Source organism: Castanea sativa, chromosome 2, assembly GCF_040712315.1.
Source record: "Castanea sativa cultivar Marrone di Chiusa Pesio chromosome 2, ASM4071231v1".
Classification (NCBI taxonomy): Eukaryota; Viridiplantae; Streptophyta; class Magnoliopsida; order Fagales; family Fagaceae; genus Castanea; species Castanea sativa.
This window is the reverse complement of record NC_134014.1, coordinates 41758444-41770621: the sequence shown is the minus strand read 5'-3', so window position 1 is coordinate 41770621 and position 12178 is coordinate 41758444.

Genomic DNA, 12178 nt, shown 5'->3' with positions numbered 1-12178 from the left:
TAAACAGTATCTAAACAAATCCTAATAGTATTTACTTGAAACTTGTGGAATTAATTGCATTTACATGGTAAACTTTAAAAACCATAATTTCGCCTTAAATTTTCACTCTCTACATTGTAACTAATTAAAAAGAAATAGAATGAATTATTTGAGTGCCACCCTTAGAAATATTAATCCTTGTATTATAGGAGAAACTCCTAAACCTGTCATGTTGAAATTTTAGGTACCCAATGAATTCTCTCATCTTTTCCTCTTGGTGAAGGTGCACCCGAGCTTTCTCCAACCGCCACCACAACTGTGGCTCCATTGTTGGCCCTTTGGCCACCTTAAGGGGCCACATTCCGCTGTTCCTTGATGATATGTTTACCCCTTTTGTTAGGAACCTAAAAGGTTCCTAATGGGGATGAGTATGAATTGCAGGGGGATTGGTGAGAATTGTAAGAAAATTGACTTAATTAATTCGAGGTAGTCACCCTCCATAAAGAAAGAGAGAGATTAAGAGAGAGAGAGAGAGAGAGAGAGAGAGAGATACACTAATGCACTAAGAAATTGGTTTATTCTTCATTGATATCTCATATTGGATTACAATCATGTATTTATAGGAGACTAGCTCTAATCTCATTGGCCCATATGACCTTATCCTATTGTAACTATTATTTCTCATGTACATTAATAATTCCAACATGTGCTAAATGTAATTAACATTGGTTCTATTATTCCCCATGTGTATTAATAATTCCAACATGTGCTAAATGTGATTAACATGCTTGGAATTGTAATTAACTAACTAACTAACTAAATCTCAATACAACAATTATTATCTCTATACTTATAGCATTCCTAACATTTCCCTCCCCTTGAAAACACCTTGCTCACAAGGTGTTGTTGTAAAATGACACCTTCATTAGGGAAAACCAGCCACTAACCCAATACGCCAAAGCATCTTGACCATTGATTACACGAATAGCTCCAAAGCAATTAATCACAGCCCATGACATAGGAGCATAACGCAAAGCAGTCGTATTGAACTTAACCTTCAGCAATATAGAACTTAATTTCTTATAAAAAATGTGATCATCTCGGCTATGGAATCCATCATTTATCCCACAACTACCACCAAGAAAAGAAGCATCTAATTCTCTGGCTTTGTGACAACCACAAATGAGAAACATGTGGCCCCCATAGCAAAGTCCAAATTCAATGGAATTGCCACCAACATGCATGACTGTTAAGTCCACGCCTTCATTCATGATTATATGAGCAACCCCATTTGTTGAAGCATGAGTTTGGCCAACATCAAACCCCATTGGATCACTTGTATTCACACCAATAGTGTGTTCTTGCTCCACACCAACAGCAACAGGTTCATGTATTGTGAATTCTTGGTCGGTTGAATCAAGAGATTGTAGCTCCTTTTCCGTCAAATCCTCAAAAACCTCTTGCAATCTTGAGAGCTCTTCATTCATGGCCTTGTTAGATTCAGCCAAGGTCTTGAATTTCTTTGAAATAGTCTCGCTAGATTCTATCAAGGCCTTTACCTTCTCTGAAACTTCATTCACCATTTGTCGTAAATCTTTCAAGATTTCTTGTCGATCGTATTCATCCGTCTCAAGATTGATGGCTCTGATACCACTTGTTAGGAACCTAAAAGTTCCTAATGGAGATGAGTATGAATTGCAGGGGGATTGATGGAAATTGTAGAAAAATTGACTTAATTTGAGGTAGTCACCCTTCATAGAGAAAGAGAGAGATTAAGAGAGAGAGAGAGAGAGAGAGAGAGAGAGAGAGATGCACTAATGCACTAAGAAATTGGTTTATTCTTCATTGATATCTCATATTGGATTACAATCATGTATTTATAAGAGACTAGCTCTAATCTCATTGGCCCACATGACCTTATCCTATTGTAACTATTATTCCTCATGTGCATTAATAATTCCAACATGTGCTAAATGTGATTAACATTTGTTCTATTATTCTCCATGAGTATTAATAATTCTAACATGTGCTAAATGTGATTAACATGCTTGGAATTGTAACTAACTAACTAAATCTCAATATAACAATTATTATCTCTATGCTTATAGCATTCCTTCTAGAATCAAATGAAGGCTTGAGGATACAAGAACATTTCAAGGTTCAAAGAACCAATGAGACCTTGAAGATTGAAGAACCATTGAAGACTCAAGAATTCGAGCAAAGTTTGAAGATCTACAAAGAAGAGACCTTCATGTGCATGAGACCGTTTGTCAAAGAGAAATGCATGAATATGGTGATTAAAATGTCACAACGGTATTGGTCCATTGGAAGATCTCCTTTGATGAAGATGCTTTTTCACAACAACACCTTGTGGGCAAGGTGTTTTCAAGGAGAGGGAAATGTTAGGAATATGGATAATAATTATTGTATTGAGATTTAGTTAGTTAGTTAGTTATAATTTCAAGCATGTTAATCACATTTAGCACATGTTGGAATTATTAATGCACATGGTTAATCACATTTAGCACATGTTGGAATTATTAATGCACATGGAGAATAATAGAACCAATAGGATGAGGCCACGTGGGCCAATGAGATTAGAGATAATCTCCTATAAATACATGATTGTAATCCAATATGAGATATGAGTTGAAGAATAAACCAACTTCTTAATGCATTAGTGCATCTATTTTCTCTCTCTTAATCTCTATTTCTTTATGGAGGGTGACTACCTCGAATTAAGTCAATTTCCCTACAATTCTCATCAATCCTCCTATAATTCATACCCATCCCTGTTAGGAACCTCTAGGTTCCTAACAAGTGGTATCAGAGCCGTCAATCTTGAGACGGATGAATACGATCGGCAAGAAATCTTCAAAGATTTACGACAAATGGTAAATGAAGTTTCAGAAAAGGTAAAGGCTTTGATAGAATCTAGCGAGACTATTTCAATGAAGATGAAAGCCTTGGATGAATCTAACATGGCTATGAAGGAAGAGCTCTCAAGATTGCAAGAAGGTCTTGAGAACATGACGGAAGAGGAGTTAGAATCTCCATTAGGAACCACTGGGTTCCTAACAAGTGGTGCCATGTGGGCCAATGAGATTAGAGATAATCTTCTATAAATACATGATTGTAATCTAATATGAGATACCAATTGAAGAATAAACCAACTTCTTAGTGCATTAATTCATTAGTGCATCTCTCTCTCTCTCTTAATCTCTTTCTTTCTCTATGGAGGGTGACTACCTCAAATTAAGTCAATTTTCCTACAATTCTCATCAATCCCCCTACAATTCATACCTATTCCCATTAGGAACCTCTAGGTTCCTAACATTTTTTATTCTTCATTGATATCTCATATTGGATTACAATCATGTATTTATAGGAGACTAGCTCTAATCTCATTGGCCCACATGACCTTATCATATTGTAACTATTATTCCTCATGTGCATTAATAATTCCAACATGTGCTAAATGTGATTAACATTGTTTCTATTATTCCCCATGTGTATTAATAATTCCAACATGTGCTAAATGTGATTAACATGCTTGGAATTATAACTAACTAACTAACTAACTAAATCTCAATACAACAATTATTATCTTTATGCTTATAGCATTCCTAACACCTTTTGTGGGTCTTACTTTGCTTTAGATCTGGAGTGGCCCTTTGTAATCTCTCTCGGCCTTGTCATCGAGTTTTTTTTTCTCTCCACCTTGTGTGGGTCGCCGTCCTTTCCTCCCCGGACGCTGGTCGGAAGTAGCTTTTTTTTTTTTGGTTTTGTTTCCTTCTCTTGGATCTTTTTGATATCTACAAATTTTGGTTGGAGATTTCTGTTCCTGTTTCTCTGGAAGATGTGTTTGGTCACCAGCTCATGGGATAGAAATTGTTATGATCACTTTTGCATGCTTTCCTGTTGTTACCAACGTAACTTTGTTTGTTTGTAAGAGACTGTGCTTCCTCGTGGCATACATACTTTAGATTTTTTTTTTTTTAAGATTAAGTTATGTGGCTATTTAATTAAAAATTAAACTTTCATTTTATGTGAAAGAATCTACAAGGTAGATTCTATCTTAAGAAGGGAATTTAAGAACAATACCTAAGTATTGTTCTTAAATCTTGCTTATATATAAGCATGCTTTGCCAAATAGCATAATTTTTTGAAATATCTAGGAAAAAAAATACTAGTTCAAACTTATTTAGTTATGTAGCATTTATTTTGAAACTCGAACAAATTTGAGTTAAAAAAATGCTATATACCTAAATAAGTTTGGTTAGGTGTTATTTAGCAAATTTTTCTTAAAATTGTGCTATTTAGCAATTTTTCCCATATATATATATATACTCCTTTGAGTCCTTTTAATTTATTTTGTTTGTTTGATTGTTTTTTTTTTATAATTTTTTTTATCTATGGGATAATATAATATATTGTCTTGGTTTCTAAATTTAATCAAAAATTTATTTTCCTCCTTAAATTTTAAGAAATTTGATATTTGTTTTTAAACTATTGAAAAATCTGTCTTTCGTCTATGAACTATTGAAAATGTTTTACTCTCTATCTTTTTTTTTCCTTAAATTTTTTTAAATTTTTTTCATCTCTAAATTATTGAAAAAATTATTATTTTTCTTCTAATCTTGTCTCTAAATTATTAGAAAAACTATTTCAAATTTTAAGGATGAAAATAGAAATTTTAAAGTTTAGAGACAAAAAACAAAATTTTGGTAAGATTTAGGGACCAAAATAGTATTTTACCATTTTCTTTTTTAATAATGAATTTCTCTCTCTCTCTCTCTCTCTCTCTCTCTCTCTCTCTCTCTCTCTCTCTCTCTATATATATATATATATATATATATATATATATATATATATATATATATATTTGTATTATAGTTTTCATATGAAAGGCTTTTAAGTTATATGATTTGTCATGAATATTATTAATGGGTTTTCTTTAGCCGTTCTTATCTAGCAGTTTGTTTGTGTTTGGACTAATTACTTGCCATAAATGGTGACTTGAAGAAAGTGAGGACACAATTCTAGCATCCTAGCCGATTGATTATATGGTCCATTTTTTCCATTGCCTTTTGTGACTTAACTTTATGGCTTTTCAACAAAGATGTTAAGAGTTCAAATTTTTCATTTCCCAATTATTAAATTATCTAAAAAAAGAAAAAGAAAAAGAAAAAGAAGAAGTTAGTGATAAAATGTAAAGTACAAAGAAAAAGGAAGACATGAGAATATACCTGCTTTGATCTTGTCACTTATATCGACCGAACAAGAGTTCAAATTGCTACATTTTCTCATTCACTTTTAGTTTTTATTTTTTGATAATTAATTACAATGTAATTTATATTGGAGATTACACATAAACTTAATAATAATTTCAATTTGAACTGTATATTGAATACTTCAATCCAAAGATTCCCTAGCAATCAATCCTTAATTAATTAGCCAAATTTCTTTGACAATCAATTTTTTTTATTTGGTTTTCACTGACATGAAATGTGAATTATACTTTTTAACACTCCCCTCAAGTTGTGCATTATTATTATTATCATTTTTTTTTTATGAAATACAAAACTTGTAAGAGTTTAATCAAAAGGTTTATTTGTCTTCCAAAGTTTTGTACTCGTTTTTTTTGTATTAGAAAATTAGCTAACAAAAGGGAAACTTGGTATGAACCAATGCAAGGGCTTCAATGACATATGAAAATAACAACGCCATTAAAATAACAACTCTCCTTCATCCTTTGTTATAAGCAAGATACTAGGAGTGAGAATTGCATGGGTAAAATTACCAATATGCATGAACAAGTTGTAATATTTTCTATTAGGAAAATATATAAAAGAAGAGGATAGAAAATAAAAGATGTTTGACAATGTGATTATTTTAGAAATCGCTAACAAATAGGAAAACCATGTGAGTGAAGTGATTTAAGTAAGACCCAATTGACTTGTTTTGGTACCATCTAGAGAGTCTTTTGGCTAAATATTGCAAAAAATGAAGTTTTTTGTTGTTATAGCCACTGTTCAAAGTTATTTGACAAAATGAGGAAAGAGAATGAATTTCGGCAACAGCGTTGCCGAAATTGCATAAAAAAAGTATGAGAGAGAAATAAATTTGCAGGTGATGGCAAGATTTGAATTTCGGTAATCCCATTACCGAAATTCCTGCTGCCCAAACCATTACCCGAGTGAGTGCCCAAATAAAAACAATTGTGGCAATGCCATTGACGAAAATGGGAAAAAAAAAAAAAAACCAATTGAGGTGCCATTGCCGAAAATGAGAGGAAAAAAAAAAAAAAAAAACCAATTGAAGTGCCATTGCCGAAAATGGGAGAAAAAAAAAAAAAATTCAATTGTGGCAATGGCATTGCCGAAAATGGGGGAAAACATTAAAAAAAAAAATTTCAATTGTGGCAATGGCATTGCCGAAAATGGGGAAAAAAAGTAAAAAATAAAAAAATTTATTGTGGCAATGGCATTGCCGACAATGGGTGAGAAAAAAAAAATTGTGGCAACCAAGTCGCCGAAAATGGAGGGAAAAAAAATGCTTCGTCCACAACATTTTTCACAACAAATTACAAGTGGTTAGTTGTTATTGGTTTAAATTTAAACTTAATACTAAGATAACTTCGTCTACTAACCACTTGTAATTTGTTGTGAAAAATGTTGTGGACGAAGCATTTTTTTTCCCTCCATTTTCGGCGACTTGGTTGCCACAATTTTTTTTTTCTCACCCATTTTCGGCAATGCCATTGCCACAATTGACTTTTTTTTTTTTTTTTTTTGAACTTTTCTCCCATTTTCGGCAATGGCACTTCAATTGGTTTTTTTTTTTTTTTTCTTTTCTCTCATTTTCGGCAATGGCACCTCAATTGGTTTTTTTTTTGTTTTCCCATTTTCGTCAATGACATTGCCACAATTGTTTTTATTTGGGCACTCACTCGGGTAATGGTTTGGGCAGCAGGAATTTCGGTAATGGGATTACCGAAATTCAAATCCTGCCATCACCTGCAAATTTATTTCTCTCTCACACTTTTTTATGCAATTTCGGCAACGCTGTTGCCGAAATTCATTCTCTTTCCTCATTTTGCCAAATAACTTTAAATAGTAGCTATAACAACAAAAAACTTCATTTTTTACAATATTTAGCCAAAAGACTCACCATCTAGAAATTTGTGAAAAGGGTCCAAATAGTTACATTTTCTCTCTCATTTTTTTTAAAAAAATACATTATAATGGAATCCACATTTATATAGGGGTTACACACAAAAATTAATGATAAATGTGAATTTAAATTGCATAAGGATTGTTTCAAGGGGAAATTTGTCATTTAACATGATTTTAGCAACAATTTAGTTAGTTGACATGTTTTTGAAACATTTTAGCAAACTAGCATCTCGAGCCTTAAATGCTCGACTTTAGTGAGGGAACTTGAGTCTTAGAGACTCGAGTTCCAAGTTGATGTGGATAAATAATCCATGTGGAACTCGAGTCTCTAAGGCTTGAGTTCCATAGAGCGTGAGTAAGAAGCATACCAAGACTGAAGAGAAGAAGAAGAAGATTGGAAGAGGAACCCACAGGAAGAAGAAGAACCCATGGCAAGAACAAACTCACACCCAGCACGTACAAACCCAGATTTTCTTCGACAGTGACTAGCCTTAAAAACTTGAGTTCTATGTGGATTTTTTCTTTCACATTTGATTGCCACCACTTGCAACTCGAGATTTAGAGACTCGAGTTCCTTAACTAAAATCGAGCTTCAAAGTCTCGAGATGCTAGTTTGCAAAATAGTTTTGCAAACTTCACAACTAACTAAATTGTTCTAAAAATAATGTCAAATGGCAAATTTTCCCTTGTATCAATCTCACGATCTTCTCTTGTAATCAATCATTTGATTTATTAACCAATCCCATGATTTGTTTTCTAGCAATCAATGTTTTGATTTGGTTTGGTCTACAAATGGATTGAATGTGAACTACACGTATTCTGCAGATGATGGTACCTAACAATTCTTGAAGGGTCTCTTCAAAAGTGCCCATAGGTTACTGCAGCAATAGGTACATTTCTTTTTTTGGCTGATGTACCAGTAAATTAACATCAAATCTGTTAATTCTTCTACACCAAAGATTCCTTTGGCACAATTTTCTGTGGTCTTGCTTGGCAATAGTTGGCATGGTTCTCTTTTGGAGATGCTCCAAATTCTTTTGTGGCTGAAACTTTTAAACAATTTCATGAAGACAAGTAAATATGGGGACATACACTGCTCTGAGGTGACAAGTCCTCGATCAGAAATTACCCGAAGGAGTGAGGACAATTTCGCAGTGTAAGATAGTGAATCCTAATTCAGCAAGAATCATAAGTGCTTTGAAAATTATTGCCTTGATTGTGGGCCTTGTAATGTATTACACCTACAAATATAGCTAGGTAGAAGCCGGATCAACTAAAACATAATTTTCCGATAAGCTGTATTCCATTGTCTATCACCCCCACATAGGGAACCATGGCGAAGGGAGTCAAAATTTTTGTCAGTGTAGGTCACACCAATTAGGCTGTTTTCCTTTTAGAACCTTTCAGCTGCTGAACTTAGTGCCTCTTCCCGTGTTTGTTGCTAGAACCTCCATTATTGTTCACTGTATGAACTAATTGAAATCTTGACTCTCTCTTAATCTATTGCATGAAGAGCAGGCTGGACAGCAGGTTTATATATTCATCGGATGCCTTTTCTTTCAGCATTTCTGGTTGAGATTAAATACTAACATGTCTTGCAATGAGGATCGAACATCTGCATCCAATTAACAAGTGATTGTGAATCTTAGTGATTAAATATTGTTAGATGTTGGAAAAAGGAAGGGGAGTAGAGTAGAGTAGAGGGAGGGAGAGAAATTAAATTACTTTGTTTGGATGTTTTTTAAAGAATGAAGGGGAGGAATTTAAAGGGCTTTGGAAGGGTTTGAACTACTTCTAACTCCTCATTTTTAATTCTCCCAAATTTGAGAGATTTTTAAGGAGGGTGAATGATAAAAATGTTTAACCAAATAAATTATCAAATTTGCCCTTACTATATTAACAAAATTATAAATGAAAAAATTAATTATTCCCTTCTTCCTTACTTAATTTTAAAAACATCCAAACAAGGTGGAGGATAACCATTCCCTTCTACTCTCTTCTCCATTACTCTCCTCTCTCTCAAAACCTCCAAACATAGCATAAGTTTTTGAGATAAATGGTAGTCTATCATGATATCATACCAAGTGATCAGAGTTCAAACTCTCAATTCTACCTCCCATTTTAAAAGCCAAATATCATAAGACACACACCTAATAATTCATTTTCAATTTCCAAGTTCTCATGCGCTAAGATGAATTTTGGTTTACTGTGATGAAAGGTATCAAATGTGTGGAATCGAGCAAATGGTCTGCAAAGCTGTAGGAACCCTCAATGGAATAACAAGATGCTAAACAAGTATAAACAACAGACTTGAGCAAATCTGATCCTCAATAACTTTGATATTTTGATCTATAATTTATTAGTAGATACTCAAGAATAGATTAGCTGCAAGGATTTGATGGACTATGCATGCACACACTTCCTTGATCAGAGAAACCGCTGAAAGTCAACACATAAAAATTCCACAAGTTAAATAGTCTTTAGTAGAAATTATCGGCGCCAGTGACAAAATTACGTGAAAATTGGTGATGTGAAGGGTAACTATGCTGGGAGCAAAACTCATTGCTCTCGACCACAACCAACACCACTTTTGGGGCAAAATTTGCTAGATAGTACTTTTTGAGAAAAATTTAGGTGGATAGCATGAGAGCAAAGTTATTTAATTATGTAGACTCTCTTTGAAACTCGAGTTTGTCAAACTCGAGTTCTAACCCAAAATTGAGTTTATCAAATTCGAGTTTCAATTAGTTTAGATTGTGTGGTAATCTAACGTTGTATAACACTTGAGTTTACTAAACACGATTTTGAGTTAGAACTTGAGTTTGTTAAACTTAAATTCCAAAAAGAGTCTATATAACTAAATAACTTTAATCACATGCTATTTTTCTAAAATCTGCTTTTGGGGCCAAAATCTTTAGTTTGGGCCTAATATACATATATATATATATATATATATATATATATGATTCCTTTCTAATTTCCTGTTAATAATTTTTAATTTTAAAGTAAAAATAAACTCTTGAATGTATTGGTATATATGTTTCCTAGAAACAGTAGCATTTGATTTCATAATTATCTTAATTTTGCCTTTTTTTAATGTAATTTTTCCTATTTTATAGTCCAATTTCGTGCCTGACACGAATTAGGGGTTTAGAGTGTTTTCTTATCCGCCCTAAGAATACTTTAGGGTTCTATAAGTGTCTCTTTGCAGCCCTAAGACTCCTTTTCTATTTAAGCCCATTGTACCTAGGGGTGGCAATTCGTGTTCGCGTGTCGGGTTCGTGTCGTGTCAACTCATACATATTCGACTATACGGGTTAACACTAACCCAACATATTTATTAAATGGGTCAAGATTCCTCAACCCTAACACAACCCATTTATTAAACGGGTCAGTCGTGTCGACCTGTTTATCTGATTTTATCAAAATGAAGAAAAACATTTATGGAAAAACAAGCAAATAAATATTTTAAATTTAAATTTTAGAACTAATGAGTAATAATATCACAAATAATCATTCAAAACTAAAACATATCTCAATATCATAAATAATCAATCACTATATGTCGAAGAAAATAAACTACAACAACTAATAAGTTTATATACTTATAGTTTGAATGCTATATTGGTAAAATTTCATTTAATTAAACGGGTCAGACGGGTCAAACGGGTTCCATAGGTTGAACCCTAACCCAACCCGTTTATCAAACGGGTTCATCGTGTCAACCCAAATATGACACGAACCCATTAAGCCTCAACCCATAATCTGCTAATTTCGTGTCGTGTCGTGTCGGGTTCGCGGGTCGTGCCCAATTTTGCCACCCCTAATTGTACCCTCCAAGGAATTTGGTATTAAGTATAATAAAATTTCAGAAACTTGTCTTTCTATTTTTTGGTGGATTCTAGTAACTCTCATTGCGGATTCAATGTTATCCTTGAAACAATCCTTATTAGCTTCTTGTGACTTTCCGCCTGCATCACAAACAAAATTGCGGTCCTACCTTTCAACCCCAGACCTTACCCCACAGTACAGAAGTGCCCTAAGCCTATAAGCCAAATGAGTTGGTAGCTTTAATTAACGGGGCCATGGTAGGACTAGTGGCCGGTGCTCTATTATTTGAATAGTACACACTCAAATAATGGGGTCTGAAATCACTGTATCTAGTGAGATATAGATGGATAAGTTGTCCATGATCAGTCAACATATGAAGATTACACCTAAATTGCATAACGTGAAGGACTGACGCCTTTGATGTGTACAAGAGCTACTGATTTCTTCAATTCTAGAAACATAAACTTATGACAGAAGACATGCTATCACTCTCACTGTCTCACCAGTCGGCAGCCAGTCCCTCTGCAGCTCTGTATGAGTTATCCAAAGTAATGCTCAAATTCTAAATTTGTTGCCCCTTTCAAAGGCAGGTGATGGTGGGACAGATTATTCACATTATTCCCAAAATGCTACGTAGCAGTGGGATTTAGTGATTTAATCATATTCCCATTTGGCAAAAACTATGTTTTTTTGTAATCCATCTTGATTTGGATCATGGCAGTTTCCTCTCCCTCGGTTTACTTTTTTTGGAGCCTACCATCCTTGATAGAGAGGGTTTGTTGGTCACAGAATATTGCAAGGACTTTCTATTTATGAAACAAAATAGACAGTGTTATGGGCGAAGCTTGTGTTGTGTTCCACTAAGTGCCCACGCATGAGGACTTGGGTTCTTTAACAATTTTCCAAGTGATCACAACGTAGTCCATTCTCTTTATTACTTTTTAAAAAATTTAAGAGGAAGATCATAACTTTGTTAATGTAAAAACTAACAAATATAATTTGGACAATAATTCTCCCGGTTCCCTTCCTAGACAATGACACATGGTGCCCGTTTAGCTAGGTGATTTCGCCAAGAAACTTGGTACATTATGATGTTTCCAACTAAGACATTTAAGCCCTGTTTGGATTTTTTTTTGTTATCACTCATTACTCATCACTCAATTTTCGTCATTCATCACTCATCACTTAAA